The sequence below is a fragment of the Amblyomma americanum genome, chromosome 1 (assembly GCF_052857255.1).
Source record: "Amblyomma americanum isolate KBUSLIRL-KWMA chromosome 1, ASM5285725v1, whole genome shotgun sequence".
Taxonomy (NCBI): domain Eukaryota; kingdom Metazoa; phylum Arthropoda; class Arachnida; order Ixodida; family Ixodidae; genus Amblyomma; species Amblyomma americanum.
Window position 1 is genome coordinate 296832338 of NC_135497.1, and position 26398 is coordinate 296858735.

At 49.4% G+C, this 26398-nt stretch overlaps 1 pseudogene; it reads right to left on the reverse strand.

Annotated features, from left to right (window-relative positions):
* Positions 1 to 6693: 6693 nt before the first annotated feature.
* Positions 6694 to 22690, reverse strand: LOC144119210 (uncharacterized; annotated as a pseudogene).
* Between the last annotated feature and the right edge of the window lie 3708 nt (positions 22691 to 26398).

Below are 26398 nucleotides of genomic sequence, written 5' to 3' on the forward strand. Positions count from 1 at the left end.
TCCTTAAATTGTCCAGCAAAACGCTTAGGTGTCCGTGTGCTGTGCGATGAAAGTGCACGTTAAAGATCCCCAAGTGGTCGAAATTATTCCGGAGTCCTCCACTACGGCACCTCTTCCTTCCTTTCTTCTTTCACTCCCTCCATTATCCCTTCCCTTACGGCGCGTTTCAGGTGTCCATCGATATAAGAGACAGATATCCGCCATTTCCTTTCCCCCAAGACCAATTATTATCAGCGGGCCACGCGTCGCGCCGAACGGGCGTTGCCGTTCGTTCCGTGGACTCATTGGCAGCGCTGCAACACGCTTTCGCGTCTCACTCTTAAAGACGAAGCTTAAGCGGTTTATAATTTTTTATGCGAGTTGCCCGAAGGATAAGCTTATTTTCTGCCCGCTTTCATTACTTTATACGTCACTGCCTTCATAGCACCGGTCAGGTGTCCACCTAGTGTCTGTCTGTTGCGCGTTGCATCCCTTATAAACGAACACACTGTTTGTTGTCTGAAGGCGGCCCGGCCCGTACGCGCACGCGCCAGCACGTTCAGAACGCAATAGCGAAGCCATTAAAATTACATATATATTTTTTGTAGGAAAGGAAAACCCAGTAACTCTACCACTAGCGCTGGACACCCCACGGAAGACAGAAATGGGTTGCGGAGGAGGGATTCTGGTTGATTTCGTTCGTCAGGGGTGTTTCAAGAGAAACCGAGGACAGCTCAATGCAATTATTGTTCTCAGTAAATATTTCTTCAGTTGGTCTTTGCGGCTATGTCGATAAAGAAGAACAACTCCAAGCTGCAGCAAATTGCGTGGAAGATTACGTTAAGGCAGGAGGCCTCGCCTGCTCAACGGAGAAGTCCGAGCTCCTGAGAGTCAGGCGAGGAAAGTGAAACGAAGAAACCCTCAACGTTACCCTAGAGGGTCAGCGGATACTGGAGAAGGAAGTCATCAGAATCTTCGGAATGTGGGTGCAAAGCAACAGCGATGCACAAACACCATCAACAACCTTCTGAAGCAATCGACCACGCAGGTGGCTCGCATGATCACCCGCGTGTCGCAGAAACGAAGTGGCATGAGGGAAGAAGATACGCTCAAGATGGTTAGGAGCCTCATAATCAGCCGAATCACATTCTCCCTCCCCTAATACAACAACAACAAGGGTGAAAGAGGACAGATCGCCGCCATCATACGGAAAGCATACAAGACGGCGCTACACCTCCCAAACAATACTTCAACGGAGAAGCTGCTGGCCCTCGGGCTACACAATACATTCGAGGAGTTGAAGGAGGCGCAACTGGGATCACAGATACTCAGGCTCCAGCAGACAGCCACCGGCAGAAAACTCCTGGCCAGGCTGGGCTATCAAGAATCAATCAGAGAAGAACAAAGAACGGCGAACCTACCGCATGAGTTCCACAGCTCTACCAAGGTAGGACCGCTACCTAAAAACATTAACCCAAATTTACATACGGCCAGGAGAAACGCCAAGGCAAAATATGTAGATAAACACCTAGCAACCAAAGCGAACACGGTCTACACGGACGCCGCGGTTTATCCTTGGAAACGAGGAACGAAAGAGCAAAAGGTCTTAGCGACAGTGATAGGCTTGGATTTTAAGGAAATCAATTGCGCGTCGGCCCGGGAATGTACGGAAGCCGAGGGGGAAGAGATGGCTGTTGCTCTAGCGACCGCGGAGGGCTACCGCTCAAATACATCCCCTTGTAATACTAACAGATTCTAAGGATGTATGCCGTAATTATACAAATGGCTGAATTGGCCGCAAAGCGCTCCAGATCCTCCTCCGCGCTGGCAAATACAAAAATCGAGTCAGACACACCCGGTTTGGATACCGGGAAAGGCAACCAAAGTGTCGACAAGATCGCTCGAGAGCATACAAACCGAACTGGCTTGGACGGAGACCCTGAGGACTTCATGACGGTGATCTCGACGTATTCAGATCTACTAAATTATTATAGAGGAACGAGGATAAAATACTCCCCTCCCCACAGCATACTAAACCAATATGACGCAGTACACTAGCGGAAAGTGAAAACCTGAACTTTCCCAAACTTAAACATTCTAAGCAAAATATTCCCTGGGCAATATAGGGACACATGCCCATGGTGCGGCGCAAAGCACACCTTTTATCACATTACATGGCAATGCAGCAAAAACAAAGCATTCCATAGAGTAGAAAACCCAAGTGCGGAACAGTGGGAGGGGGCGCTCTCCAGCGGCAACCTGTGTATACAACGGGTGCTCATACAGCATTCCCGACGAGCAACCACCCTAAGTGGAGTCCTGGAATAAAGGCACCAACCCTGCCAGACAGAAGATATCACCATCAGGAAGATGGAAGGATTGTTTCGGACAGTTGAATGACCTTGTAATTAGAGCAAACAAAGTTTATCCTATCCCATCCTATCATCAGGGCTGTTTCAAGGAAAACCGAGGGAAGCTCAGTGCAATTATTGTTCTCAGTAAAAATTTATTCAATTGCTCTTTGCAATTATGTTGACGTTTGTCAGGCAGAAAAAAAAAGACTCATGCCAGAGCAAAATGAAATTAATAGTTTTCCCGCCACTGAAATAAAAGTCTGGAAGTGTGCAGCTAGAGAGAGAGAAAAACTTTATTTGGTCCATTAAGTGTTTAGCGTTCGGTCTTCGTCTGCATCGCTGCAGACTCGACCTTGAAAGCAGGGTTGGAGCCCTAGTCCAGGGCTCCTACTGAGTCGCGCTGCTTCGCTTGCGTGCTGCACCATTGCCCTTTGGGCGGCGAGCTCTCAGCTGGTGAGCCGACTCTCCCACTGCTCCGCACTCAGCGTTTTGTGTTGGTGGAACGTGTAGTTTCGCTTACACTCCCAGATTATATGGTAAAGCGTGGGGGTTGCCCCGCACCACAGGCATGTGTTCCTATACTGTGTAGGATACATCTTGCTAAGTATATGTAAGTTAAAGAATGTTCCCGTTTGCAGCCTCCGCCAACTAGCTGCTTCTTGTTGTGTGAGGCCCTTATGTGGCGGGGAGTATCTAATTCTCCTACCTCTTTGGTAGTTTAGGTATTCTGAAAATCCGATCTCCACGGTGAAGTGCTGGCCCAGGGCGTATGGCCGCTCGGCTCGGTACGTGATATCTCGAGCCAAGCTGTCTGCCCTTTCGTTTTCTTCTATCCCCGTGTGTGCCGGAATCCAGATTAATTTGTGGGTTGCTGTTTTTTAGAGGTGTACTGCTTCGCTGAGGATAGCCAAGGCAGCCCTGCAGATTCTACCTTTCGTATCGATTCTGCATGTCTCTTTTGAGTCCGTTAGGATGACCAGTGTTCGTCTTTTCGATGGCCCTAAGCCGCTGCCAGCGCAACAGCGACCTCCTCCGCTTCCGCTATCCTGACGCTACCTGCAGTTGCGCGGTGATTAGATTGCCTGCGTTATCAACTACCACCGAAGCTGTGTTGTAGTAGCTTTCGCGCAGCTAGAACGACCGTTTGCTGTCGTTTTGATGTAAATGGCAGTGAAGGATAATAGAAAGTGGGATCTGCGCAAAACTTCGGTGCGCATACACGGTTTTTGCGTATTTTGGCGGTGGTGCCAACGCCTGTATTATGTCTTGTTCTTTTCTAGCGTATAAAAGCTCCGGTGTCCGTTGGAGTGGTCTCTTCTTCGTTCGAATGCCATGGTCTTTCGATGCAGGCTAAGTTCAACTTCTCCTAGGTGTCAGTTTATTGCCGGGAAAGACAAGTTGAAGAAGTTGGGAGAGAATGAAGTAAGGGACAGCCTCCGTAGTGTAGGGCGACTTTTGAAATTCCCATCAATCGAAACACGGCCGCCGCAGCGGGATTGCACGCTGCGTCCTGGGCTTGAGCAGACGAGCATTCTAACCAGTGAGCCACCTCAGCGGGTTAAAATCATTGCAGGTAGTTTAGCTCTGGTTATCCCCGGTCGAAAGCGGAAAGCTGCATCTCTCTGGCTACGTTTGTGCTCGAGCGACTGGCGGTTTCCATAGGTAGCCATACTGAAACACACACAGTAGTAGACCTTTAGAGCGAAAGCTTTACTGGCCGCAAACTTGCGATTTCGCCGTGGCCGCACTCCGAGGAGGCATATGATGTCACAGCGTGCGCTTCGCCGCGGATATTTCTCTCTCTTTCTCGCTCCCTAGTCACAACTGCGCATGAGCCACTAGTAGCACCGAGCCACAGTTCCGCCACAGCGCCGCGCCTTTCCTCAAAATGCAACTTTAAATTTTCAGTTTTTCGTCTTGCTCTCCCTCTTTTATTCCTTCCTTTACGGAGCGGTTCGGGTCTCCACCGAGACATGTGAGATGGTTACTGTGCTTTGCGCGCTCGCCGCGCCATCTGGCATTACGTCACACCGCGCGGCTCGCCGCCGCCGCCGTTTCGTATGACGTCACATCGTGTTCCTCGCCTTTGCGCTCGCCTCCGCTCGTTTCGCCAGCTGCGTTGCACGAATGATAACATGTCGGAGGATTGAAAAGGAGAGCTTGCGTGTGCCGAAACCTCAGTTGTGTCGTCTTTAATGCGAGAACAACATAGCTAGACAACCAGACTAACGTAGACTTGCAATCAATATTAACCAAGGCTTACCATGCTGTGCCTCAGCTTTCGCTACGTATATCCTGGCATAGCCGAGCTAAGCTACTGGCATTTATCTAATTTGTTAAATATCTACTTTTCTTAGAAACGACAATAAAGGCGCCTACACAAAACAGTATATATTTATATAGCTTCGGTGATATTGCCACGTGCCGAACGCGCCGCGCGGCCTCCACGCTTAGTAAAAGACGACGACGAAGTGTTGCTTGGCTCCCGAGGCGCTCTGGCTCTGTGCTTTGGGCCCTGGCTGTCTGATTAAAGCGCCTAGCCTTCTGTTCCCCCCGACGTCTACCTGCACGGCTCCTCAGGTCGTGACACTGGTGGAGGTGCGATTGATGATCCCTTCTCCTGCGGAAGACTCGACGCGCCCGCCTCTTGTGACTACCCCTGTCCATCGTGCCAGCCGGAGGATCCGAGGCCTATCCCCCGAGGTCGTGACGGCGAACCCTCGTGCCGCTCGTGAAGGCGAACCCTCGACTTTCACTCCCCTCATGGCGACGCCACTGCCCGCCGTGACGATGACTGTACCTTCGACCAGCCTCACCTATCTGACCCTTCAGACCCCACGAACACCTAAGCCCTTTCACGGTGGCCAGTTCGAGGATGCCGAGGACTGGTTGGCACACTATGAACGGGTTGCGACCTTCAACGGCTGGGACGACACGACCAAGCTGCCTTAACGTGTATTTCAGCCTCGAAGACTCTGCCCGCACGTGGTTCGAGAACCGTGAGGCTACCTTGTCTACGTGGCCGGACTTCCGACGTCAGCTCCTGACTACGTACGCCAACAGTGACCGCCGGGAGAGCGTGGAGCGCGCCCTGACGTCTCGAATTCAACTTCCAGACGAGAGTGTTGCAATGTACGTAGAGGATGTGACGCGTCTTTGCCATCGCGCCGATCCAGCCATGAGTGAAGAAAAGAAGCTGCGGCACCTGATGCGCGGCGTAAAAGACCAGCTCTTTTCCGGTCTCGTACGGAACCCGCCCAACACCGTCGCGGAGTTTCTGGCCGACGCCGCCCACATGGAGAAATTGCTGCAGCAAAGGGCCAATCAGTACGCCCGGCAACTGCGTCCAGTGCCGTCGCTGTCCACGTTGGACCGGTTCGACCACGATTCCGGGATGAACCCGAGCTCCCTTCGCGAACTCATTCGTTCCGTGGTCCACGAGGAGCTGCAGCACCTTCATGGAACATTTGCCCCTCGCATCGATTCCGTCACCAGCGTCATCCGCGAGGAAGTTCAGCAGGCGCTCAGGGCACAAACAGCTGCGGTCGTGCCGGCGCCGCAACCGGCCCCATCCGTTCCCGCGCCGTACCCGGCCCCTGTTCAGCCAGTCACGTACGCGGACGTCGTGCGCCGCCCACCCCCATTTCCTGAGCCTTCCCCTTACTCCCCTCCAGTGGACGCGGTGCACGCTGCTCAACCGCTCCCTTACTGGGCTGATCGGCGCCAGCCACCGCGGAAGACTGATCTCTGGCGCACTCCGGATCAATGCCCGCTGTGCTACCACTGTGGTGAAGCCGGCCATCTCTACCGGCGGTGCCCGTATCGAGAAATGGGTCTGCGCGGATTTGCTCTTGAAAGTCCCCGTCCACGACCCGGAGAGCACCCTCAGGACATCGCCGAGTATGTCAACCGCCAGCGTAGTTCCCTGCCTCCTCCCCGCCGCCCGTCTCCGCGCCGCGAGTCGCGTTCGCCTTCTCCACGCCGGTCTTCGCCTTCTGGGTCCCGTTATGCCTCAGAACAACTTGGTTCCTCGATCCCACATCGGGAAAACTAGCTCCGGCGACCTTTGGAGGCGAGGCCGCCGAACGCCGATCCGGCGCAAAGCTTCCACCGCCGCACCGACCGACTCGCCCCGACGTAGAACGCCGCATCGCCGCACAGTTTTCCCCGACTCTCCACCCGAATCGCCCCGACGTCGCAACCCCAGTCGTCGACCAGCTTCCGCCGCCGCACCGACTGAGTCCCTCCCCACAACCATCGACAGACCGCGCTGAAGGCCGGATCTCCTTGGACATCCCTGTTCTCGTCGACACTAAGGAGGTCAGCGCGTTGGTTGACACGGGCGCAGATTACTCCATCCTTAGCGGATGGCTTGCGACGACCCTGAAAAAAGTGACGACACCGTGGGAAGGCCCCGACATACGTACGGCGGGGGGACATGTAGCACCACTCGGTATGTGTGCGGCCTTCGTCGCCACTTTTCTTGTTCTGCGCGAATGTTCTCGCGATGTCATCCTTGGCATCGACTTTCTTCGTGAGCACGGTGCTATAATAGACCTCCCGAATCGCTTGGTTACGTTTTCCACTAAATTGGCCACAGCAGAGCCGGCGCACCAGGTTTCTCAGTCCGCCCTGCGAGTCGCCGAGGATAACGTTACGGTACCTCCACGTGCCAGCATTCTCGCTAGAGTTACCTGTGATGAACCACAGCGGGGACTCCGGGTTGTCGAGCCTAATGTCTCTCTCGTACTCACTAAGGGGATTGCGGTGAAACGAGGCCTTAGCTGCCTGCATGACGGTTGGACAGAGGTCCTTATTACCAACTTTTGCAATGAGCATCGACATCTATTCCGTGGCACAGCCATCGCTTACGTCGACCATGCCCAGGAAGTGGCCGAATGTTTTGCTTGCGATGAGGACACCACTGGAGGTGACGCAGAAGCGCTCGACGACGTCAACATAAATCCGGGCCTTTCATCCGCTGAAAAGGGGAAACTCCAGGACCTCTTGCGGGAGTTTCGTGCGTGTTTCACGTCGTCGTCTAAGGTGCGACAAACGTCGATAGTTAAACACCGCATCATCACGCCTGAAGGAGCTCGACCCATCCATCAGCAGCCCTATCGTGTGTCCCCTCGGGAGCGAGATGCTATACAAACACAGGTCAAAGAGATGCTCACGGACGGCGTCATCCATCCGTCAAGCAGCCCGTGGTCGTCTCCTGTCGTCCTGGTGAAGAAGAAAGACGGAACACTGCAATTCTGCGTCGACTATAGGAAGCTTAACAGTGTGACAAAGAAAGACGTGTATCCGCTACCCCGTATCGATGACTCCCTCGACCGTCTTCGCCAAGCCAAGTACTTCTCTTCGGTAGACCTCAGGAGCGGTTATTGGCAGATAGAAGTCGATGATAGGGACCGTGAGAAAACCGCCTTCATCACACCGGACGGGCTCTACGAGTTTCGCGTCCTCCCCTTCGGGCTCTGCTACGCTCCTGCCACTTTCCAAAGAATGATGGACACCGTCCTCACAGGTCTGAAGTGGCAGAGATGTCTTGTTTATCCTGACAATGTCATTATTTTTTCCGCAACGTTCACGGAACATCTGCACCGTCTCAGAACTGTCCTCGAAGCCGTTCGTTCCGCCAACTTCTTCCTCAAACCACAAAAATGTCACTTTGAATTCACCGAATTGAAGTTTCTCGGGCAGGTCATTAGTGCTGATGGAATCCGAGCTGACCCAGAGAAGCTTGCTGCCGTTGCTGCCTTTCCGGTCCCCGTTCACAAAAAAGCAGTCCGAAGTTTCTTGGGCAGTGATCCTATTATCGTCGCTTCATTAGAAACTTCGCCCAGCTTGTCAGCCCTCTGACGCTCCTAACACGGGATGATACATCATTTTCCTGGGGCAACGAATAGCAGACTGCCTTCAACGAATTACGACGCCGACTCCAATCGCCGCCAATCCTAGCACATTTAGACGAAGATGCCGACACGGCGGTACATACGGATATGAGCAACGTCGGTCTAGGCGCCGTTCTCGTCCAGCGGCAAGACGGTGTCGACAAAGTAATTGCCTACGCCAGCCGGGCACTGTCGCGCGCTGAGTTGAACTACTCTACCACCGAAAAAGAATGCTTAGCCGTAGTCTGGGCAGTAGCTAAGTTCCGCCCATATCTGTATGGCAGACAGTTTTGTGTCGTCACCGACCACCATTCGCTGTGCTGGCTAAAAAATTTAAAGGACCCTTGCGGCCGCCTCGCCCGTTGGGCATTACGCCTGCAGGAATTCGATTTCACTGTCACCTATAAGTCCGGCCGGAACCACACCGACGCTGATAGCCTGTCACGCGCTCCCGTCGAACCTCCTCCACAAGACACCATCGACGACGACAGCTTCCTCGGAGCCGTTAGCACGTCTGAGCTCGTCTCCAGACAGCGTGCCGACGCCGAGCTGCGTCTGCTCATAGAACATCTCGAAGGTGGGCACCCTGAGATACCACGGTACCTAGCTCGTGGGATATCATCGTTTTGTCTCCGGAGCGGGGTGCTTTATAAAAAGAACTCTACTTCCAGTCCGACAACCTACCTGCTCGTCATACCGTCAGATTTACGAGATGAAGTTCTGGCCTGCCATGATGAGCCAACTTCTGGCCACCTTGGTGTTACCCGCACCTTGTCCCGAATCCGGCAGAACTATTACTGGCGCCAGCTCACGTCAAGCGTCAAGCGTTATGTCCGGACATGCCGGCAATGTCAGCGGCGGAAGAAACCGACGCTCAAGCCTCCCGGGCTGCTTCAGTGCATCAAGCCGCCACAAAAACCATTCGACAAAGTCGGCATGGACCTTTTGGGGCCATTTCCTCTTTCGTCGTCCGGCCACAAGTGGATCGTAGTCGCCAGCGACTACTTGACCCGTTACGCTGAAACGAAGGCCCTTGCGCAAAGTACTGCCGCCGAAGTTGCCCTCTTCTTCATGCACGAAATCGTGCTTAGACACGGCGCCCCATCGATCATCATTACTGACCGAGGCAAGGCGTTTCAAGCCCGGCTCTTACGTGACGTCTTAACGCTTAGCCACACAGCTCATCGACCCACAACAGCGTACCATCCCCAAAGCAATGGTCTAACAGAACGGCTCAACAAAGCATTAGCGGACATGATCTCGATGTACGTTGAAGTTGAACATAAAACGTGGGATGAGATCTTGCCGTACGTCACCTTCGCATATAATACAGCGACGCAGGAAACCACCCAGTTTACCCCGTTCCGTCTCGTCTATGGCAGGGAGGTCCGCATGATGTTGGATGCGATGCTCCCGTACGGCGATGATGAGGTAACCCCTGAAGCAGGCAACTTCGTGGAAAACGCAGAGCAAGCCCGTAGCTGGCCCGCGTGAACATCAAGGACCAGCAATCCGTCGATGCTCGACACTATAACCTTCGGGACAGGGACGTGCACTACGAGCCGGGTGACAAGGCATGGGTGTGGACACCCTTGCGCCGCAAGGGGTTGTGCGAAAAGCTTATCAATCGGTATTTTGGCCCGTACAAAGTCCTGCGCCGCCTGAACAGCCTCAACTACGAAGTTGTCCCCGATGGAACTGTGGTCGCCGGCCGTCAGCGTCAACGGCCTGATGTCGTCCATGTAGTGCGCCTAAAACCGTACTTTTCGCGTGTCTGAGCGCTGTGTGAACGCTGTGTGTCGCCTCTTTACCTCCTTACCCCACGTGTGAACTTGACTCTCCTCACCTCTCAACTAGCGCCGGATGTATAATTCACCTCACCCATATTTTTCGTTTCTTTTCCCCCTTCTTCTCTCCCTGTACATAACCCATTCCACACCGAGACGGTGTTTGATTTCGCGGGGGGGAATAATGCCACGTGCCGAACGCGGCGCGCGGCCTCCACGCTTAGTCAACGACGACGACGAAGTGTTGTTGGCTCCCGAGGCGCTCTGGCTCTGTGCTTTGGGCCCTGGCTGTCTGATTAAAGCGCCTAGCCTTCTGTTCCCCCCGACGTCTACCTGCACGGCTCCTCAGGTCGTGACAATATTTACAACTTTATTATTGCTCATTGTATTCAGAGATATGGAACCAAATGCGGTTCCAAATGACGCGCAAACCCTGCAGATATTGAAGCGAAAATCTTCACTACGCCTCCTTTTGGAGGCATTGGGCCGCAAGTTTGATCTTGAATATAGCTAGAGGTCAAAGAAATGACGCCTGTCTCGTATACCTCGGTGTACACCCGAAGCGCGCCCGTAAGTAAAGAAAGGGGGCGGTCCCACTCTGGCGGTGAGCGGGAACCATTTTTGGCGATATTTGTACGTCGACTGTACCTCGCTCGTTCGCTTCATAAATATGGTTCAGATATCTCCGAAAAGCTAGTTTTCTCTGCTTTCAAAAGATGCATTTCTTTTAACGGTAGCTGCAAATTTGTTTCAACTGTAAAAGAAAACGCAAAGATGAAAACTGGCAGTTGAGCTCAACTTGTCTCAGGAAATGCAAAATTTTGAGAAACCTCTTGCACCTAGAGAAATATATTTCGAGATACTTTGAGATGTGATGCTAGTGCGCATATATAAGCATTTAGAAGTACGTGTATAGAGTAGTTTATTAGCCACGCTTGTTTGAAAAGCATAGAAAACAGAACAATATAATATGCAATAACTTTTGGGATATGCATTGCACTGCGGCGACTTCTTGTACAGTTTAAGAACGTCTGATTGCACATCTATTCTGAAAATTTCAGTCATCTGCCTAGTTTAGTTTAAAAGTTATTCCTGATCAAAGTTAGCGTTTTTTCGAAATATTTAAAAACGGAATGCAATACTGTTCAGTTAACCAGCACTTCACAATTCTGAGATTTTGCGTAAAGAAACTTAGTACTGCGCTCTACGCGGCTAAGCATCGCCTTTACTCTACGGCTTTTGGGGAACGTGCACTGTCTAGTTGAAAAAATGTTGATTTTAGCTACCTTTTTCGTTGTGCTTATGAAGGGCACAAGCTCTCGGAACGTTCCGCAGCTTCTATTTTTCAGGTAAATATACTCTTAAAATATCGGGCTCTTATTCTTTTATTCAACTTGTAAAAATTATCGACTACAAAGTCCACAAATTACAAACAATATTAGCAATAACGCAGCGACATGCGATAAATGTAGTAAGTAGCGCCATCTACATTAGCGCACATGTACTAAATGGTCACAGTTCAGAAAAATGACAAGTGTGGCGCTGCCAAACACCTAAAATCAGGAGGTGTTCACGAGAGGGAATCATTTCTCTACAATATTTGCACGTTCCCTTCCATTTTGCCCTCTGTAGCTTCCGAGCAGATTTACACCATATTGATTTGCTGGATTGCTTTTTGCGAAAGCAACACTACGCGAGTCGCCTAGCCATTTCGCAGAGCTGAGGAAAGGAGGTACTGCGCATGCGCGAGGAGCAGTGACGTCACACGGCGCCCGCCGTCGTCGCTGCGGCGGTGACTCAGGTGCCGCCGCCGCGCTCGCCAGTTGCGCATGCGCAGTAGCGGCGCATAGCTAGCGTGCCGGGGCCACCGCCGCTGCCGCGCGCTCTCCATAGCCTCTCCCGCCTCTCCCTGACGCTACGAAAAGCATTCTAGGCGTCAACTTATTTTTCGAGGACAGCTTTGGCATTGCTGAAGAAGGAAGGAGACAGGATTTTGCCTCGTGCCGTCGGTTGTTCGTTGTTCCGGCTAGCGCTGTGCTGTGGAGGGGAAGTTGGAGAGCGCTCGATTCGCCTGCACTCGCTGTACCATTTCGGCAAAGCTGTGCGGCGGTGCCCCTGAGTGTGTAGCGCTAGTTCCGGCAGTTTGAGCCACGGTGTAATAGTAGGCTATGTCTTTCACCGTGGTTTGAGCGCAGTTTGGCACTGTCTGCTTCCAAAACGGATGGTCGAGTGCAGGCCTGGTCGTCTGCTAGCCTTGGTGACGCCAGTGAATTGCAGCCAGCTGTTTCTGTTTACACCCCACATCAGCGGCTGCCAACATCTCGTATCTCGTGAAGAAATCTTCAAAGAGCACATCACAATAAAATGTTGCCATGAACCAGCCTCGATGCGTGCATGTGCACCTCGTGACAGCTGGCGCGAAACGACGCGACTGAACTGTGTCGACGTGCATCATGCTGCATGCACGTCTTTGTTTTTTACAGTGATGTCAGTCACGTGTAGCCGTTTTTTTGGAGAACTCGAGCAGTGTTCTAGCTTGTCGACGAGTGGAAATACTTGAGTCTCCGCCGTTTATCACTACGCGCAAACCATCATCTGCCTTCATGGCGGCTGCAGCTGCACTATTTCGGCACTAACCACTGAGAAGGGTTGCAGTTTTCCTGAACTACACTCGCACTACTTTCAAACGAATGCCGTGGTTCAGAGCGCACCGTGTTTCACCGCTGAAATGAAGCCATGTGAGCTGGAGTGCCGCGGGAACCAGTTCATGTGGTACAGGCGAATCGAACGGATCTATAAGTCGGGTACAACCAGTGTTGTAGGCGTTATCGAAAAAAAGTAACTAAATACGTTACTCGTTACGCTAAAAAAAAAGAACGCGTTACCGCCTACGTTACCTACCATTGCCGAAAAAAAAGGATCGCACGTTACTTTGCCGCTACTCCATGGCCATAATTACACTGCGGCTTCGCTGTAAGAACTGAAAATAACAATTTTATAAAGCTCATTTTTCACATAATTCCGACCTCACAAAGAAAACATAGCTGAACTCAACAAATTTACAGTAATTCTGGTGTGCTCCTGCTTACGAAATTACGCGGAAATTGTGTAGCAATAAAGGAATGCTTAGTTCCGGAAAAAAAGTGTATTTGCGCACATGAACATTTTTTGTCACTTGAACCTGCATAATTATCACAAAAATGTTAGTGTTTATGTCAAGGTGTTCAAAGTCAGCCTCGCTCGCTTAGGAACTCAATAAACAGAAACGTAGCCGCAGTTGCAGATAGAAATAAACAAAATTTATTTTGAAAACAATGTTGATAAACAACGACAACTTTCTAATAGTTACAACTTGCTGTTACTGCAGCTGCACTGCAAAGCTGTCATCGGACAGCTTGCCTCTCTTCCTAGTGGGGTTGTTAGTGGGGGAGTGGGTTGTTCCTTGTTCAAGATAGGGGAGAAAGGGGGGGGGGGTTGTATGACTATGAAGGGAGAAAGTTGGAGTGACAGTGTTGTTGAGCAGAAAGTTTTTAGAAAGTTTAGTATGAGGTAGCTCACTACTGCCGGCACAGGGACAAAGGTCCATTTCCTTCTTTTTTCCGATACTTCAGTGCTAAAGCCGGTTGACTGCAGTCCTCTTTTCTGTTCTGTACCATTGTACTCTTTCGACGGCTCTCTTGGGGCCATCTTGAAGTAAACTGGCGACATTCCTGAGTTTACTCAGAAGGGGAACTGCTTCCACAAAGAATGCGAGAGTGTTGCCTAGGAACAAGACCTTCTGGTTGGAAAACAAGCTTACAGAGAAACTGACTTACAGATTTCTGCAAATGGTCTATTGGTGGCTCGGCATGCGTGCACTCTTTAGAGAGTTCCGTGCGTGAGTGGTGTGGGGACAAGTGTGTGAATGCGTGTTCGTGCATTTTTTTTTACTTGAGTGCGTCGTCAAGGGCAGGTGTTTTCTGGCATGCATGTGAGCCCCAACAAGGGTCGTCGAGAACACCGGTCTGTAGATGTTGTTTACTTGCAACAACATTTTCGGCGTTTCTTTTTCTGAAAAATAGGCGGAGCGGGGCAATTGAAATAAGAAATAACTAGTAACGTGACACCTCAAGTTACCGAAAAATGTTAACGTAAGCGAAAATCGTAAGCGAATTATTTTGCTGCGAATGTGTGAATGCATGGCAACTGGCCCATCTCAAAATGATTTGCTACTAACCCATGAAACCAAAGGGCGGGCTCAACACAAAAGTACAGTCGTGAAATTTATGAGCGTGAACACAGCAGCGCGTGGCAGATAGCCTCTAACCTTACTCTTGTCGATACGCGGCGGTCGCCTTCATAAACAAAGTGGAAAGGGATGTGTGTCCTGCTTGCTGGAAGCAGGCAAGGCGGCATAGCCCTTTCCACCACGTTGATAAAAGCAGCCGCCGCGTGTCGCCACAAGTAGGTCTTGAGGATACTTGCCATGCGCTCCCGTATTCACGCTCATAAATTTCATGACTGTACACACGTTTCTTACGTGTTCCCTGTGCAATAAATATGACAATACACTCCGGTTACATTGAAATAATGGACAGTAGTCCGCCCAATATATTGGTTCGAAAACTACAAAGGCATGCACTCTGCTTTTAGCGCGTGCATTATTACGGGAAGCTGAAGCAAGACAAGGAAGCAGCTGCCAACGTTCTTCCATAGCGTGCCGCTCTTGGCATCGCATTTCAGTGTCAAATAAAATATCGCGGGAAAAAAAAATATCAAAAAATATCTCAAGGATGTTATAGCTGCCTGACAACGGACGGTGTGAAAATAACAGCTGTCGCTTCAATTTCCAGGTACGCGTGCGTGAACGCGCACACACGCACGCACGCTTTTTCTATCTTTGACCAACCCCAAATCGGGGCAAATGACGCAAGGCGAGTAAGATATACATTTCAGCACGCGATGGAAAATTCTAAAGGCAGTAAGCAACCTAATAAGGCAAACTGGAAGCAAGAAGAAAGACGTACAGTCCCCGTCAAAAGTATACAGCCCAAGGGGTTTACTTCTAAGCTGTTTAGCGGGTCTCCCTAGCACATCTAGCACTCCAAAGATTGGGAGGGTTGAGGAAGCGATGCTATTCCTCTCTCGAGAGGTCGCTGGGCATGCATAACGAGGCACGCAGCAGGCCTCACAAGCAAACCCCTTGGGCCGTATACTTTTGACGGGGGGTGTACGTCTAACATAAATAAGAGCACACAGTTCAGGGTCCTAACGGGAGAGGGGAGGGGGACGCTCTAAGTGCCCACAGAACTATTCCTTTATAGCTGGCCCCTTTTTTGACAACGTTTCTCCCCCCCCCCTTTCCTCGTTCAGTGTTTAGACTTAGTCCGCTTCGTGAATGATATGCATCTATGCTGCATTTTTGTAAACCTTGGCAAAATTCTGTTCAAATTGACCGTCCCGAATTGGTTGCAAGATGCCGCCGCATGTACGACGAATATTTTTTTTCTGAGGCGAACTCATTCCGACACGCTGCGGTGATAACCCTCTCGGTAGAAATTTCACGTCTCTTGTGCAATATCGATTCATCTCAGCGGTAAACAGAAATTGACAGTTGCCCACTTCTCTAAACCTTGTTCTTCACCAACCCTAGATTCTATGGTTGGACAAGCATCCGTCGAGCGTTGTCTGAAGTTGTCTAGCTGTCTTTGTTACAGTTGTATTATCATAGATGTAACAATATTTGATAAAAAACATTTTTTTTTCAGCGCTCGAGTTGGCAGGTTACACTCTACACCAGGAGTGTTCCGACTACTACTAATATTACTATGCATCAACAGGGACGAAGTGATTGTACGCGCAAAAGACGAGGGCAGAAAGAACAAAAGAAAGGCACCGACTTCAACTATAAGGTTCAGTGCAAAAAAAAACGCCAGAAGCATATACCTGGGACATAAAAAAGCATGTATAATTTGCATGATATCACACCTTTCTATTTTTGTCGTCCGCTTTCCCTTTTCGCTTACTGCGTGCTGGGTTTCTTTTTCTTTGCCAACACTTATGTATCGACATTGAAAATACAAAAGTCTGTAGTCGGGTACAACGCAAGAACGAAGCGGCACATACCCTCAAATGAGCCAAGGCTAAACAAGAGAGGGAGGGAAGCGGTCCTTTGTTCCCGTGCCGCGCATCCTTATCCCGAACAAAGATAATCCCCCTTCCGATGCCGTTTGGGCAAAGACGGTACCCTCTTTGTCCCGGCTCTCCAACTTTTTCCCTTCACCCTTCCACAACCATAACCCGAACAAAGGAAGCTCCACTCGCGAAGACAAGGCCCTTCTTCCCTCTATGCTTAGCCTTGGCTACATAGCCGCAGAAGGCTACCGTGTGTGGATGTGGAAAAACCAGCAAGGAGCAGGCAGAGAAAGAAGCATGCCGAACCACCCCAGCCAACACCTCCCCCCACGCACGACGGGGACAAGCAGCCGGGTTTGCCATGGTTCATCTGTAACCCTCTGAAGGCAGGCGCAGCAACAAAAGAAAAGCGTTCACTCATCGCGTGGGTCAAGAAAGGACCGGAAACACATCTCAACCAGAACCAGTCTCGGGTCGCTCAGGGGCAAGACGGGTAGACACTTTCCCAGTCATGGATCAGTGTCGTAGCCTGGTGGCAGAATTTGAACTACTCGCAAGATGGCGGCAGTGGAACCGCCACCTTAAGAGAAGAAAGCAAGAGGCGCCGTAGTGAAGGACTATGGAATAAAAAGGTGTCGCCGCCACCGTCTGGAAGACGTTGAAGTAACGAGCGTTAGCTGTTTGGTTTACGAGATGAAGAATGCGAAGAACGCGCCGCTCGTCTCGAGAAACGGAATGAAATATCCTTTGAAACGGGGTGGATTGCCACCAGGCTGGGCTACGCGTGCACGCACGCCCCCTGGCGCCATCTATCAGAAAAATTACGATGCACGTCTACCCCCCCACCCCCCAACCCCCGATTGCCGATTTGCACTCCCTCAAAATACGTCCGAAACGAAATTTTCTTCGTTTCGGGGGCCAAGGTGGGCCTAGAATTCGGCTTGCGGTGCGATACGGTAACGCTTCAATTACTAATTGCTTGTATACAATGTTTACCTATTATTTAATTGTGGGTTTATTTGTACTCCACAACCCATAGGGTTTTATTTGCCTACCAACTTCGGTATTGTGAGCGAGGACATACCGTGGCGCCCCCTCTCGCCGGCGAACTTGTGACGTAATAAGATGGAAAGCGCGCGTTGAGCTGCTCTGAGCGATGCTCTTTCGTCCACTTTAGTTGCGCGTTAATGGTCTAGTTACTTATTCATTCAGTTATTTAATAAATATTTGCTTCGGTCTGGGCCTGTTCAAGTCTATTTGAGGCATTTGCCCCCCCCCCCCCCATCCGGCAACAAAGCACGCCCCGAATGAGCGAGCTGTTGTGGAGTGTACGCCGGCGAGTTTTCGCCACTGCAACGGCTGTGCTCGAAGACCAGCGTTGTTGATGCCGTTATGGAGATTACGGGAGCTGCAACACCGCCACCACCAGTCAGAGGTAAGTGATTACAGAACCTCGGTAGCAAGATTTCTGTGACAGGTGCGAGTGACTACGGTCAGCGCCGGCGGGAGGGCGCCGTTCGACTGCTCCTTTGAGCTTCGTATATAGCCGAGTGAACGATGGGAATGACACGGAAAAATCTTCAACTGTGCAGAGCAGTCTTTCAGGTTATCTGTTCCATCGGCACTGAACGCGATCATATTGCCATTCGGGCTTCGGATGAATGTCTGTTCATCGTTTGTCACCATCATTTATTAACCGTTAAGGGTCCCGTAGGGACATTACATAAGTGGGGATACAGTGTCCGACGGTCATACATAGTAAATTCAATCAAAATTGAGAAAACATGGCAATGTAAAAGAGAAACAAATTAATATAGTCAATGAAAGAAAATGGGAAGAAGAAGCACACAGAAATACATACTACAGTAATAGAACGCGTCCAGCAAAGTGTTTGGTGTTTTACAGTGCATCGTAGTTGACAACGGGTATAGGACGGTTTTATTATTCTTGAAAATGTTCGATGAGTAGCTGCCTAAAGTTGGAAGAATTAGTCTCAGCAACAATGTTTTCGGGTAGGTTATTCCGGAATTCAATCGCACAAGGAAGAAACGATTTGTTAAATGCATTGGTGGAGCCTTCTTGTACCCCCTCCCCAACTGTGATGTCGTGGTGCTATGTGTACCATAATAAATAAATAATACAAGGAAATGTTGCTGTATATACTGGCAAAAAGTGTTGTTTAATTTTGTGTCAAACTTTTTTCGCACTTCAACCTAGATTTTTCATAAGCTTGAGGGCACTAAAAGAGTCTTTCAGTGCACTCTGAGGATCTGGAGCGCTTATCAAGTTGAGAAGCACCAGGCTTCCTGATGGCAGCTGCGCAACACCACCAGAGATACACTAAGTTCAGGCGTTGTGTCCTTGAAGAGGATTAAAAAGTGCTTATGGGAAGTGAAAATGCTGTAAGGTGTGCTCAAGAAAGTAGGCTGATGGAACCTTTCAAGTTGTAGGCTAAAATGAAAACATCAAGGTGCCTGAAGGCGACGTGCTGAAGAGGCTGCTGAAAGAATTGCCGTACAACTGTGTTGCTCTCCGCCACTGTGAAGGCAGTAAGTGGATATATTATGTAGGTGGCTTTGTTTGATGCAGGCTGTTTCGTGACTGAACACCTTGTTAAAACTTGCCAGTTTAAATGTTCCAATGCCAAAAAATTAGCAAGCTTCCTTACTGTCTGCAGACTCTTATACGGTGCATTATCACTGTTTGTGCATGGCACTTCAACCTGCTGTTTAAATACCTATAAATCAATGGTTTCAGGGAAAAGTAGATGCTTTTTCATGTATTGCTATTCAGTAAAAACCACCTTCTCAAACACAAAAATGCATAGGAATTTATTGTTTAAGGTACACCTTAAAATTTGAACTTTATTTTATGAAATCGTAGTCACCACCTGACTCGCACGGTGCCAAGTAAATGCTCAAAGAGCACGACAGGAGACCATTCATGCAACGATGCAGCGCCACTGCTGCCCATGAAGACTTCTTTTAGTCTTCAACTTAATAAGCAGTGTCAAGAGAGTGCAACATACGCAGGAGGCCATACATATGATGGCATTTAAGAAGCCACCAGCGCTTTTTGAAGCTGCCAGGAAGGCCATTGCAGCAGGAATGCTCTCTGTAGACGAGATTTATGGCTACGTGCACGAAGCGTACACAAATACGGAAATTGAACAGATAACTAAGCTAACAGAGGCCCAAGCAGATTCTCAGGATTGGCTGATATACAAAAAAGGAATGCTAATAGCATCAATTGCATATTCTCTATATACACGGGTGCACACACTTAAAACAAGGATGGGACTGCATGATGTGCGACATCTTCCAAAAGAGGTTCTGAAAGAGAACTCAGTGCAGTCATCTGCAATGGTAAGAGGCACTCTAGTAGAAGAGACAGCAAAGGAGGCCTATTCAGCTGTAAGTCAGCACAAAAACTCGAATATATGCAGTGCGGGCTTCTTATTTCAGACCAGCACCCATGCATTGGCGCCAGTCCAGATGGGCTAGTTACATGCGACTGTTGCACTCAAACAGTTCTTGAAGTGAAGTTCCCCATCAGTTAAGAAGAATTCAAAGCCAAAGAAATAATAACTGACGCTGTAAGCTTCTGTCTAAAGAAGACTAGCAAGTATTTTTGTCAGGTGCAGATGGGATTGGCAAGGGTATCGAGTGCAGACGTCTCGTGTTTCAAGAGAGCGAAAACTGCTTGCTGCTTGCTGAAATATTCAGCAAGTCTTTCTTTATCGACGTTGTGGACAGGGCTGTCTATTTTTTGAAGTCTTACGTGCTACCTTGCCTTTTAACTCATTAAGCACAGTAGGTGTTCACCATTATTCATTTTTTTATGCTAATGGCTGTAAATAAAGTGTTTGTTTTGTGCAATACACCTTTTCTCTGGGTCATGCTGTTCACTGCATAAATTAGTGATATGCAGGAATAGCTTGAGATTCCAAACCAGGAATGCATTGGGAGGAACTGATGCAAAGAAGAAAAAAAACCACGAGAAAAATGAAAATACTAAATATTATAGGAAAACATTTTTGTCAAGAGAAGCAACGCATCTAATGTGCACATTTAAAGGAAGTAACGAAACTGAAATAGATGATGAACACTGGTAACAAGATGCAAAACAAGAATTTTTTAAAGAGCAGAGCAAATACAATGCTGATCTCACTTAACAATATAGAAAAATCTGCACCATTTGGTGGAAGCGAATTAACAAATGAGCCATAGGAACCACAATCCAAAGAAAGAACGACTTGAACACATGTCATATGTACTTTGGTAACGTTCTACTTAAGCAAAAACTTGTCACAAAAGAAAAGGGGCTTAGATAAATTCAAAATTCCCGCAATGACCTGTACAACAGAATAAATGTAAGCAAAAAACTCTGTGCCCAAGTTCCCCACCAAAATCTTGAACACTTTCATGCGCTCAATGGCACGTTCAAAGTTAATACGTTCAACGTTAATGCTTTGATTTTTTCTGCTTCATGTTTATCAACTTGCTTTCTCTTTCGTACGAACGGTTGACGCACTATTGTGATGTGATGCTCGAGGCAGAGTTTGTCTATTAAGAATCCTTTATCCTCCATGACACTATCAACTGAAGGGAGAAACCTTTCCAGTATTTTGCTCTCCTTTGTTATGTGGGAGTCAGATGCCAGACCACCATAAGCTTCACTTACGTAACTGATGTGGCCTCCTAGTGTCTCACAGACTGAAACTTTGGCTGTGTACACGCCCCTATACCAGCTGTATGCCAACAGCTGGGACTCCATATCCTGTGGCCTCTGAATTTGGATCTCCGTGCAGGCTAACACAGCTCTCACACTCGAGTAGTCCTTAAGGTACACAGTCAAATTATCAACAACAGCTTCCTTGCTCGGCCAGAAGACTGCATCTTCAAGATTGCAGCTAGGATTACTACATTAGCCTTGAATATTTCTGACGTTGTGGTGCGAAGAATGCCAAAAAGCACACCAAGCAGTGAAAATGACATGTTGTGATTTAGCTTGACGAAAGTTAACAGTACCGCATCTTCATTTGGTAAGTAAAAGCTTTTTGCTTGAATGACTATCTGACTGTCACTGTAAACATCGCACGTGTTGTAGAACAGCTGAAAGCAGGGAATCCCAGTTAATATGTTTAAATCTTTTCCTCCCTGCATACTTGGCGTGCTCAGTGGTTGTTGTCGTGCAGCATCGACCGTACTAACTTGCACACCAATCTCCTTCCTTATGGACTGAAGATCGGCAGGGATATCTGAAAATAAAATATATCTCTGTAATTAACATATGTAATAAATGAATGAAATAATAAAATAAACATGTATCTAATAATGATACCTTGATTTCTACCTGGGCTGGGACTGATATCTGCATCACTTCCTGAGTCAGGCACATTAAGTTCAATTTCTGCCAAGTCAGATGTGTTGTCTTCTTCTCAGGGTCATGTGCAGGCAATGGGACCAAATTCTCTTTAGGGAAAATGTGGCGTAATGGCCTGACTTCTGAAAATAAAAATCTGCTTCAGATATGTCTCTCCTACAATGGTACTGCAAATTTCTAGCTGCACAAAAGCCGACAATTACAACAGTCAACCACAGCCTCTGCAATTCAAGTAGGTATAAATTCTTCACGCCCGCTTCTTTGAATGTAATATCAGCCTTAATTCCTACCTAATGGCATTGTTGACGAACAAATGACAAATCTCAGTTCATAAACAGGCGTTACGTAATGCTACACAGACAAAATTATGATTACCCATCACATGAAAAGCAGTTTACCTGGCCTTTGTATTTCATTAATGTCCGTCATTTAATACTTCGCGTCTGTTTGCGTCGCTCATTTGTGCAAACAAAATTTTAGCTTAGCACTGACGTACAGTGATATCATAATGTATAAAACGCGAATATTTATTCTATCTGTTTTAAATAGCACTCTTATATGTTCGCACAAGGGGCACAAAAATGAAAAGCAAAGATATGAACATGCCACAAACGCACTGATTAAAGTGGCTATGAGAAAAAGTCACATCGGCAAGAATAGGAGTGCCAAATCAGAAAATTGCCTTTACCGTGGAATTCACATGTCATAAGCAAGCTTTTAGGAGACTCGCGGCACAATGAACGCGTCAATTTATCAGTTACAGGCCAGACCAACACCACAGTACCAAAAGCTTTGCCACTCATAACAACAGGCGCAGCAATCTAAAACGGCGTTATTAAACATGCACAGAATGCGATGGTTTTGACTTCCGAACATTTAAATATGTTTCCAGGATGACGAGCTATGCGCGAAACTGCGATAACCGCGCTCACGGCCCCATGCATACTGCCTACATCGGCTCTTTACCCTCTTTCGACGACGCCGACTTGACGGCTGGCGGTGCGAAGATCGGACAGACAGGTTCTGGGTCGGTACTGCTTCGCGTAGAAGACAGCGCCTTTTCCATCCTGCCAACAATACGCCTTCGTTAGCTTCACAAGTGATACGCGCGAGGGCGGTAACGCGCACGGCTCAGTCGCCCACTACTCACCGAACAGTTTAGCGCCAGCGCCATACACGAAGTCTTTCTGACCGAAATGTTTCCTGCCAGCCCACACGAGAATGAGCACTTGCGCCTTTTCCCATTCGCAATTTGATCATCCAAGCTTCGCGCATCTTCCTGCATTTCGGGTAGAAATGGAAGCTTACGTCGAGCTCTCACGCGTACATCCGGCATTGAGGCACCGAATAGTAAGCGACCATGGCAACAGCTGAAATGAACCGTAGCACTCCCAGCGACGCACACCATCAGAATGTACAGTGTTGGCACCCATTAGCACAAAAATACAGATAATAACGCAATTTTCAGCTTGCAAGACGCTTCTCCAGATCTTGCGCCTGCTTCCACAACAGTAAGAGGAGTCCGGCAATCCCACTTACTATACGTAAAGTCGACGCTAGAGCCAGTCGCCCCAGTGGTGGAGCTCGCTCCCAATACACCTGTCCCCGAATGGGTGCCCGTTGGTGTCGGAGCATATATAAAGGAACGAATGTATATGCTTGTGTAGCGGTCCCCTAACGGCACAGTTTGCCTACCCGGTTTAGGATAATGTTTGGTGGAGGGAGGGATGAGAGGGCACAACCAATTTTAATGGCCACAATCTTGTATTCGAGAAACTGAAACTACGCTGCCATTTCGTCCCCTGACCTCATGCTCACACAGCTCCACCTCTATCCACCATATTCGACCGTGACGTCATCATTGGCACGCGGCAGGTGGCTGCTTCTACAATGCCATTGTAGAGAGCGCTACAAATCTCAATGCGAGGTGCGCTGTTTTCTAGTTGCAGCTACTGATGGCGCTTTGATCTCAGGGTGGTAGGAGACCTCACGAAATCTCGAAACGTGATGAGTAGTTGCTGGCACAGATGGCGCTGTGAACAATGGTGGTAGCAGGCCCCACGAAATCACGAAACTTATTATTATTTTGAGGAAGAGCTAACGCTCTTAACAATTTGGTCTTGGGGGAAAGGGGATGGCACATTATCTGTCTCACATATCGGCGGACACATGAACTGCGCGGTAAGCGAAGGAATAAAGGAGGGAATAAGAGAAGAAAAGAAGAAAGAGCTGCCGTAGTGGAGGGCTCCAGAATAATTTTTGGCACCTGGGGATCTTTAACTTGCACTGACATCGCACAGCACACGTGCGCTTTAGCGTTTCACTTCCACCGAACCGCGGCCGCCGCGGTCGGGTTCGAAACCAGGTACTCCGGATCGGTAGCCGAGCGCCCGCATCACTGAGCCGCCGTGGCGGGAAAATAATTTCGACCACCTTGGGGATCTTAAACTTGCACTGAGATCGCACAGCACACGGGTGCCTTTAGCGTTTCGCCTCCATCCAAACGCAGCCGCCGCGCTCGGATTTGAACCCGGGTACTCCGCATCAATAGCAGAACGCTCTAAGCACTGAGACAACGCGGCGGGTAAGGGAAGGAAAGCTAAATGAAAGTTGGTTTTAAGAACAGTAAATTACGCCTGTCTCACAATGCGCCATTTCCTTTCCCCAAAAACCCAATTTCTTTTCAGTTTGGCTTCCTGAAATTACCTGCAGGTTTTGTGCGTCGTTTGGAGCCGGATTTGGTTCCATATCTCCGAATGCAACGAGCAAGAATACAGTTCTAAATATCACTGAAACTATAAGAAATATATACTCTCTTGTGTGAGCGCCTTTAATGTTGTTTCGAAGAATGCAAGATGTTTAACAAATAAAAAATGCCTAATACCGTGTGTAAGTATGAATATCTATGAAAACCGCGATTTGCTCGACCATAAACATAGGCAGCGAGATGCAGCTTTTCGCTTTCGACCGAGGTTTATAGTTTCGGATTCTGGCGTGCAGACGCCGGTGCGTATGGGCTCCAGTCATTTTTCCTATTTTGACCAACTTTTCAACTTCCGCTGAATTTTATTGTGTCTACCGAAGTTCATGAAGGTGCGCGGGAACTGCCCAGCCCATTTTCGAAACCGGCACTCCGTTTTTGTGGCCTACTTGCACACTTGATTCCACCGAGCCCAGTGCCAGCCTCGCTAAGCCTACCTACGCTGGAGATAGGCTCCGCTTCGCAGCCCGGCCCAGTGCTTCGTCAAGCATGGACTTCGTCACCGTAGAGGGGGACGATTCAGCCCTTGAACAGTATATTGCCGTGAAGCTTGCTTTTTGTCTGTTCTTCTTATCGCGGCAGGCACGCCGCATTATCACTTTTCTGGGACGCGTGACACGACCAGAGTTATCTCGATTTTTCCTAGCCTCGCGCAAGTGTGCCTACTATGTTCTGGAACTTTCCTTGCCGCCTTTAAAATCGAGCACGGCTAAGAGCGGCGGGCATTCTTTTAGTCGACGACCGCCGAGCACGTTCGCTGCTGTCGCCGCCGCTGAGTTTTCAGAGCTGTTCTTAGTGGGCGTAAGCCAGCCTATTAAAGTATTCTCTTACGAGCTGCTCTGTGCCTTCCTCAAGACCGGACCCCAGTCGGTGCTACGTGACCCCGGCGGAGTTCCCGTCACCACCTCTTGACCATATACAAACGGACTCGACCTACGTAGTCCACTGCTACGAACGTGACTCATCCGTTTTATCACCTTCGACAAGCCACCGCCGACGTCGTTGCCTTCGGCGTCCGCACAGCATACCGCGTCCCAACAGCCATCTCACTCCTCGTCACGTAAGCTGCCGCGCCGCGCTCCGTTAGTGCTACGTCTCCCTGTTGATGACTTTAAACTCATCATTCGCCCTCCCGGGGGCCTCAATCTGCATGCCGGGGGCGAGAACACTCTTCGCAGAGAAATCACCTCAAGCCTTGATTTGACCTACTCCGACGCCGCACAGGACCGCCTCCGGGTTAATTTTGTTCACAACACCCTCACCCTTAGCACCCCGAACCGGAACAGCGCTATCACTTATACAAAACTCCAGGCAATCATCCTGGGTCCGACAAGCTATCCAGTTGCCACCTATTTGGCCCCACCAAGCGCATACGCCTGAGGTATCATTCACAACTAATACGTGGATGAGGCCCAGGAGGAAATCATGGAGTACTTGATACCCAAGAATCCAGAACACTGCATTCTCTACGCCCACTGTTTAGGCAAGACACAATCTATTGTCATCACTTTCGCAGGGACCAAGGTACCCTGCCAAGTCTCCTACGCCGACAGTGCTGTGCGCTGCTACATCTTCAAAAACGAGGTGGAAGCCTGCTTAACTGTCGCAAAACGGGACACCGAGAGGATGTCTGCCCGTATCCCAAGCTCTCCAAGTGTCTTCACTGCGGAGCTGGCGACCCTGACGAGGCCCATGAATGCAGCCCCACTTGTGTAGTTTGTTCTGGTCCTCGCCAGACTGGTCCATCTAAGTGTAAACGCCGCTACAAAGTGCCTTATGTCCTAATGCAACGCCAGCTACACGCTACGAACTCAGACAATGCTTCCACCTTCCATCGTTCCCGATCCCGGACCCGTCGCCACGGGCAGAACACCTCGGCCATAAGAGATTCGGACCGCTCCTCCTCCTCTTACCGGCGCTCCAGCCGGATTCGCACTCGGTCCTTCCCACCCCAGGACTCCAGGTTGTCTCCTCGCGGAGCGTCCTCCACGAAAATTTGGGTGAGCTGTGCCGCAGCGGCTTCTCACTCTCAGCAATCTGTCTCGCGATTCAGAGCTGCAAGCCCTGCGCGACGAGATAACGGCCCTTAAAGCTAGCAACCATAGACACCAAAAAGAAAAC